General features: G+C 45.2%; 1 pseudogene; it reads right to left on the bottom strand.

Moving 5' to 3' along the window:
- Positions 1-908: 908 nt before the first annotated feature.
- Positions 909-7,240, bottom strand: LOC122549471 (annotated as a pseudogene).
- Between the last annotated feature and the right edge of the window lie 744 nt (positions 7,241-7,984).

The raw sequence follows: 7,984 nt of genomic DNA, 5'->3' as shown, positions 1-7,984 counted from the left end.
TATCTGAAGACATTCTCTGTTCAATGTTTCCCTCACAGCAACTGTGCAGTTCTGTGGCTTTTGTGGCTCCTCGCTGATCTTAAAGCTATAATGCAAATGCTTGAAATGAATTTTTTGAAATTCTTCTATCTTCCACAGGTTATTAGGTCTGTTTCTTGATTGTTACACCTGCCACCCCATGATTTTTAAGGCAGAGAATCCTGTGGCTGCCACCACCTTTTATGATGCAGTTTGATGCCACACTATGAGTTTGCATTCAGACTGTCAAGGAAAAGGCAAAGACATGAACTATCTTCAGGTTTAAGACTTCAAAGTAAAACTATTTATAATCATACATTAAAACAGAATACTATGATACATGGTAATCATAGATATCCCAGGTTCTGACTTATAGGTACATTCAAAAAAGACTAATTTATTTTCTTTGTGCATTGATGTCTATGCACTCATGTGAGACAGTTCAAACTCTGCCCACTTTGTCCTATTTACGCTCAGTCATGTGTAGCTCTGTGACATAATTTTATAGACTCCCTACACTGTGGAAACAGGCCCTTCGACCCAACAAGTCCCTACCAACCCTCTGAAGAGTAACCCACCCAGACCCATTCCCCAATATTTACCCCTAACTAAGGCACCTAGTCTACTCATCCCTGAATATTATGGGTAATTTCACACCGCCAATTCACCTAACCTGCACATCTTTGTGGGAGGAAACCCTTACAGACATGGGGAAAATGTGCAAACTCCACAAAGTCACCTGATTCTGGAATTGAACCCAGGTCCCTGGTGCTGTGAGGCATGTCGGACTCTGGCTCAATCTACCAACTTACTTTCTTCTATGTGTGAGCCAAGTCCTGCGTGTTCTTTAAATGAAGTAATAGGAGAAGATATTCGGTCTCACACTTTTAGTTTATTTTAGCAGTAAGTGGATAAAGTATACAGAGCTCTGGGTCTAGACCTTCCCGTCCCTGACAAACAGCAGAGTGTGTCAGTTCACGAAGTCTGACCCCTATCCTGCCGCTGACCCAGTCTTTTATACAGTACAAAATGTCATGTAATCACAGAACATTGTGCAAGCATTGAGGTGTGGTTGTCTTCTTGATTGACTGTTGACCTGACTCCATTCTCCGCCTTCACGTGTTCCCGAATATCTGACCCCATGTGACCTCCTTCTGCAGGAGGTGGCGCGAAATAGTTCTTGTTTTTTTACCACAGTTTACAACATGTCGTGCACTCAAGGGCGGCAACACCCGCGCTGTCTGCCTCACTCTCCCAGCCGCTACTAAGGCCACCAGTACACACTGCTCTTTATTAAAAGTCATTCCTATTGTGTGTTTACATTAGCATATCTTTACAAGTCAGATGTACTCAGTACTTTTCCACTGTCTGTTCGTACATACAAGGGTTACACTACACACTGTGCTAGTTAATGGTTAAGTATAACATTGTATTATAAGTACTGAAACAAATCTATCATTAAAGGCTTCTGAATGCCTCAAACTAAGCCATATATTTACAAATCCACCTTTTGGTCTCATCAAAATGAGACCAACAAACCAGTTTTATACATCACATTCGCTCTCCGATGCATAGTTTTCCCTTCTTGCCAGAGCCATGGTTTCCGTCTCCATCTGGTAGGGCGGGGGAGCCTTCCCTTCAATTGCTGTGATGATTACCCCCTGCAGTCTGACCGCATGGGATGTCCCCTCCACCACCCTGTAAGGTCCTGTCCACCTTGGCTCCGACCACATCCGTATGATCACCTTCAGCAGGACCCAGTCCGTGGTAGGTGGCACCTGGCTCTGTCGGTCCCCCTTTTCCAATCCAACCTGTTTGGAGAAAGCTGACATCAAAGCTGTTAGTTGATCATAGTAAGGTTTGTACCTTAGAGAGGCTCCTCCTCCCTCTAACATCTGTATTCCAGCTCCTGGTCCCGGGAACTGCTGCCCTGTTGTTAGCTCGTACGGTGTAAATCCTGTGATGGAGTTTACTGAACTTCTAAAAAGGACAGTAAAGCAAAGGGTAGGGCCTCCACCCAACTTGACTTTGTTTGGGCACATACTTTTCCTATTTTCTCTTTTATGGACTGATTCATTCTTTCCACTTTTCCCTGTGACTGAGGATGGTACACTGTTCCAAACACATGTTTCAGTCCTAAAGCTGCTTCAACTTCTGGCAGGTCTTTGTTCTTAAATGTGTGCCATTATCTGACCTGACTCTCTTTGGAAACCCATGCATTGGAATGTATTGGTTTATCAAAAATTTGATCACTATTTTTGCGTCTTCCTTTTTCGCAGGTATCGCTTCTGGCCAACCAGTGAATGCATCCACTGCCACCAAAAGGTACCAGTATCCATTTACTCTCTCTATCATGTCGGTGTAGTCATCACTATTTCCTGACCTGGCATTCTTGGAAGAGGGAATTTTCCCTCGTGTGGTTTCACTGTTGGTCTCACATTGTATTCTGTACATGTTCTACATTCCCTGATATAATTTTCAATCATTGCTGGCAAGAACGGATGCCATCAATGTGTCAGATACCTCTGCATCTGTGTTTTTCCACAATCTGTCAACCTATGAGTTTCCTGGAGCATGGAAGCTATCAAACCTGTGGGTAGGACTGGTCTACCGTCCGGTGACCTCCAAATCCCTTCTGACTCTGTGGCCCCTCTCTCTCTCCAAACTGTCAGTTCATGAGGAGAGGCTTTCTGTTGCTCTTTGATTAACACATTTGCATCGCAGGCAGACAGCAGGTCATACACTGTTCTCTCTGTTTGCATCATTATATACTGTGCTGTATACCCTGCTGCTTTCTTTGCTGCTGAGTCTGCTTCCTGATTGCCCTTCGCTACTGCTGTATCTGCTTTATCATGTCTTCTACACTTGACCACTGCCACTTCTGCAGGTTTCATTGGGGCCTCCGCTAATCTTTTCATATCTTTTTCATGTTTAATTGGGGTGTTTGCTGCTGTTAAGAATCCTGCTCTAATCCATTGACTGAGGTCTACCTGTATAGTCCCTGCCACATATGCAGAGTCGGTGTAGATATTTACTCTTTTTCCCTCTGACCATTCTAACGCAACAATTACTGCCTGTAGTTCAGCCAACTGGGCTGATTCTTTGCCTGTCACGTTTCCTGTCAACACTTCCTCAAATCCCTCACTTGTCTGTCGCACCACTGCATAGGCTGCCTTAAGTCCTTCAGTTGGATGTCTGTAACAGCAACCATCTGTGAACAGCACTTCTTCTGGGTCTACTAGTGGAATTGCCTGTAAGTCTGCCCTAACTTTGACTTCTCTCTGTATCTTCTCCTCACACATATGTGGCTCTCCTTCTCCCATATTGTCAGCCATGTTAATTCTTTCGTGTGTGAAAGTTATATGTGGTGCATTCAGGATTTTTTCTAACCTGGTTTGCCGCAGTGACGTCATTGTACAGGCTGTTGAGTTCACATAGGCCACTATACTATGTGTCGTTAGTACCGTTAGTGAATGGCCCATGACTATATGTGCTACCTTTTGGATTAATTTTTGCTACCCCTGCTGCATGTCTTGTACATGGCAGGTGTCTGTCCTCTATTGGGTCAAGGGTAACACTTACATACATCAGCACCTGCCTGCCTCCCCCTTTTTTCTGAAAAAGAACACCATTTACTGTGTGTAATTTTTCAGAAATATCGAGGAAAAATGGCTCTTTGTAATCCGGGATCGCTAAATCAGCAGCCCGCGTTAGGGCCTGTTTGATAGATATGAAACTTTCGTCTGCCTCCGTGGTCCACTGCAAATGGGCCGACAAATTTCTCATGCCTTGCTCATTTACCATGGCCCTCAGAGGGAAAGTGAGCTCCCCATATGATGCAATGAATTGTCTGCTGTATCCTGCCAACCCAAGAAATGAGAGCATGTCTTTTACAGTGACTGGTTTGGTATGATGCAGAATGGAGGATCTATGGGACGGAGACACACCTGTTCCTTTAGCGGAAATCACTCTACTGTTTGTCTGCAGCATTGCAATTTAGCCCTTGAGACTTTGAAACCAATGTTATACAGTTGAACCAACAATGCTTTGTGGCTTCCAGACAAGAAACATGGTCTGGTGCCACCAGAAGAATGTAATCCACAGACTGGACCAGTATCACCCCCTTTTGGAGTGTAAGATCCTTCAGCTGCCATTTTAGTACCTGATTAAACACCCCTGGCGACAAAATGAACCCTTGAGGGACCCTTGTATAACGTAGTTGTTGGCCTTTTATAGGTGAACGAAAAAATGTCCCTCAAATGATCAGCTAAGGGCAAATAGAAGAACGCGTTGGCCAGATCAATGCACGAGAACCACTTATGGTCAGGGGTCAGCACAGACATTGCAGTGTAAGGGTTTGGAACTGGAACTGTTGGAGTAGAAACGGCGCTATTAATCCGTCTAAGATCATGCGCCATCCGATATTTACTGGTATTCTGCTTCTCTACAGGTAAGATAGGAGTGTTCCAGGCTGACTGGGAGGGTTCTAGCACCCCTGCTGCTAACAATCCTTCAATTGTGTCGGCAATGCCAGCTTCAGCCTCTGGTTTGTGTGAATATTGTCTCTGCCAAATTGGAGTGTGGTCAATTAAATCGAATGTGATCGGTGTGACTTATTTGCAGTGACCAACGTCCGTTGAACCTGCTGACCACAAGGTGTCTGGTAGAGAGTCAAGCATCGCTGCAGCCTGTGGATGGTCTGTTTTTTCCCTGCCGTGAAACCTTTCAATCTGCCTATGTTCCAGCAGTACCTTGTCAGTTGTCCTGTACATAATTCTATAGGCTGCCTCTGATGGTGAATATTGTAAACCGGGTAGCTGAGGCCAAACCCAATCAGTTAGCGCCATCAAACGTTTGGACATAGGTCCCAGATCCTTGGCCTGATATTTAGCATGCACGGCCAATGTGACATGGTATAGCTTCTTCAGACATCTCATACCATTCCAATTGTTCTGCAGTCAGTCCAACAACACCCGCCACACCTTCTTTCCCTATCAGAATACAACTAGACGAAATATCCCATTGAGTCCCTTCTAAGTGCTGATCGAATGCATGCTGATAGATGTCATTATCATCTCTATCATAATACAGGGTAACATGAAGGGGATCTGCAGGAGGAGCATAGGGATGCAGCATCTGAACCCAGGGTCGCCATTGGCTGTATAAAGACTGTATACCGTTGTTCTGCCTGTTTTCGGGTTCGAGGAGTCCCCAGTATATATCTGCCCACTGCCCTTCTGCCATTGGTAATGTGTCCAGTGATAGCATCATTTGGGATCCAGAGTGAATCATTGTCATTGAACAGTTGACAGAATAGCCATTTGGAAAGGTCACTACCAGCCCGTCTGGTCCGCACAGAACCGAGACCCCACATCTCACCAGCAAGTTACGGCCCATCAGATTCACAGGGCATGCAGGTGATAAAATATACCGGTGACGAAAGGTCTGTCCGGCCACTGATGTGTTTAGTGGTGATCTCAAAGGCAGATTTTCTAGTTTACCCGAGAACCCTACTAACTGGACGCTGGAGGATGACATATTTGACCGAGGTATATCACAAGTGATGGTAGAAAATCTTGCACTCGTGTCAACCAAAAAAGACAGATTCTTGTCCATTACCCTCATTTACATATAGGGGTCTGCCAACCCCACATGCCCCTGGATTCTCGGGCCCCGTCAATATTCGTACCCCTGCCCTTCCGGCATAGTCTGGGGGTACTGTCCTTGCACCGGGGCTGCAGCTGCATTTGGGACTTGATAAGGCTGAGCAGCCTGTGAAAAAGAGGCTGACTTGTGTGGACATACTGTCCTCGGATCAATCCCTGGCTTCCCTTCTAGCCTCATCGAGCTGTAACTTCAGCAACTGCACTTGAGCTGACTCGTTGCTCTGTTTATCTTCATCCTGTTTTGTCTTGTAACGCTTCATGTGGTGCGTCAAGTGTTTCTCCCACTGTTCTGTAGAACAACCTGGGATATCAGGATTACTCTCCATTGCCTCTTTTACCTCCTTAGGCATCCCTGCCATAACGGCATTCCGAGATAACGTGGTCTGTAGCTGACCCTGGATGGCTCCCCGCAGTATCTGTTCACGTGCCCTTACACCTGGCCAAAAAGGCAGGCATATCCTCACCCTCCTTCATTGTGAAGGTGAGTGAGTGCATTGCTCCCAGTGGAATCGAAAATCTATCCCTCATTGCCCTTCCCACACAGGTGGCGTGCTGCACAAACGGTTCCGAATCAGGTAGTAAGGTGGTCCCCACAGACGCTTCAATCTGCTGTATTTCCCACATATTCAATTGCTTGCCCAACAATGCTCTCCAATCGCCCATAGCTAACTTGTGCCCTAGTGTATATTGGCAAAATTTTAATCATCCAAGGCCCACCTCCCTCCATGGGTGGGGGCATTTTATCCAGGATGCAGCTTATGTCAGTAAATGTGAAGGGCTGATAAACATCCCCCAAATAAGAGCCTCTGTAAATTAATGCCATTTGGTGGTGCTAATACTGTATGGGTTGTCGTAATGTGTCTCTGTGACACAGGTTGTAACTTGGTTCAGGTAGGGGCTTCATTGGAGGGCCATGTTCAGTATGCATTGTGAGTGAGCCTTTCAAAGTGACGGGGTAAGTGTGTGGGTCATCCTCTGTCAGGGATTCTTCGTCCTCAATATCTGTACTATTTTTAGACTCCCCCCCCCCCATCCAATTTGTCTCTATCTCGTTCTTCCCTCAAATCTCTCCTTCTTCTGTCTGAGAACCCATCATCTAGTAACTGACCTGAGCTATGTAATCTTCCCCTCCCTTCACTCTCAACACTATACGGTGTCGAGTGAGCATCTGGCTCTTGCACTGATGAATGTCTCCCCTGTTTCGGCTGTTCTTTGTTTGTGCTGTGTGTCATTATCACCCTGCTTGCCTGCTCCGCTTCTTTAACTCTCCGTTCAGCTTCTAGTGTTAGTTTTTCTACCTTTCTGATGCTTTCTTCTACTGCTTCTGCCAGTATCTCTTTTACTGCTTCATACTCTCTCGTTCCTACTTCTTGCACATCCAACATCCCTTCTTGAACATACATAAGTGGCATTTGTGTTACAGGATATGGGGGCGGTGATTGTGCCCCAGTCAATTTAGGATATAATGGCGTGGTTGGTCCTGCCTTTTCTGTCTCCTTTGCCAGTTCTGTTTTAGAGGTACCACCTACTCTCTTTTGTAATGTTTCTACTGCCATTTAGGCTAACTTCATGTTTTGCAGATAAATCCTCCTCTCCTCTTTCTCCTCGCCTTCTTTTGTCCACTTTCTTCTAACTAATATTGACCCTTTCTTTCCCTTCATGTGCTCTTCAACTTCTAATTTAGCTTGCTCTTCTGCTTTTCCTAAAAACAGTGACAATTTCTCCCTCTCCTCATCTTTAGGGACTTTGCCCTGTTGTTGTAATTCATCCCAAATCTTTCATATTTCTCCATCATTGTTTTTTGTTTGTCCTTTGCAAGTCCACTAACTAACTGACTTCTAGCTTTACCCCACTGCTGTTTTACGGGCAACATTAAGTCAAAAGAACATCCTTCGTATTCCTCACACTCTTTATCAAATTCCCCTTCCATTTTACGTATTTTTGTTTTAATCCACCCGTCTAGCAGTCAATTGGTTTGGATATAATATAACCGAGCAACTAACCCAATCAGAGACAAATCCGGTGGCCAGTCAGTTTGTATGGAGTACACCTGAGCAACTGACCCTTTCAGCGAGATTTATCAGCAGTATCGTTGTTATCACCGTTAGGTTTCCACTGCCAACTCTCTCTCGCTGAGACACCACCATCCCTGTCTTCAAGACACTACTGGCTTTTCTGCCACCCTCCGTACATTCCCCAATATAAGTTTTAAAACATACAACACAATCATACACCACAATTTGTGAGCATTGCTTTTATGAGATCCTGCTCAATGGACTTTAAACCTCCTCACATTTACG

Source organism: Chiloscyllium plagiosum, chromosome 4 (genome assembly GCF_004010195.1).
Source record: "Chiloscyllium plagiosum isolate BGI_BamShark_2017 chromosome 4, ASM401019v2, whole genome shotgun sequence".
In the NCBI taxonomy this organism is placed as follows: Eukaryota; Metazoa; Chordata; class Chondrichthyes; order Orectolobiformes; family Hemiscylliidae; genus Chiloscyllium; species Chiloscyllium plagiosum.
This window is presented reverse-complemented; position numbering and strand designations above follow the sequence as displayed.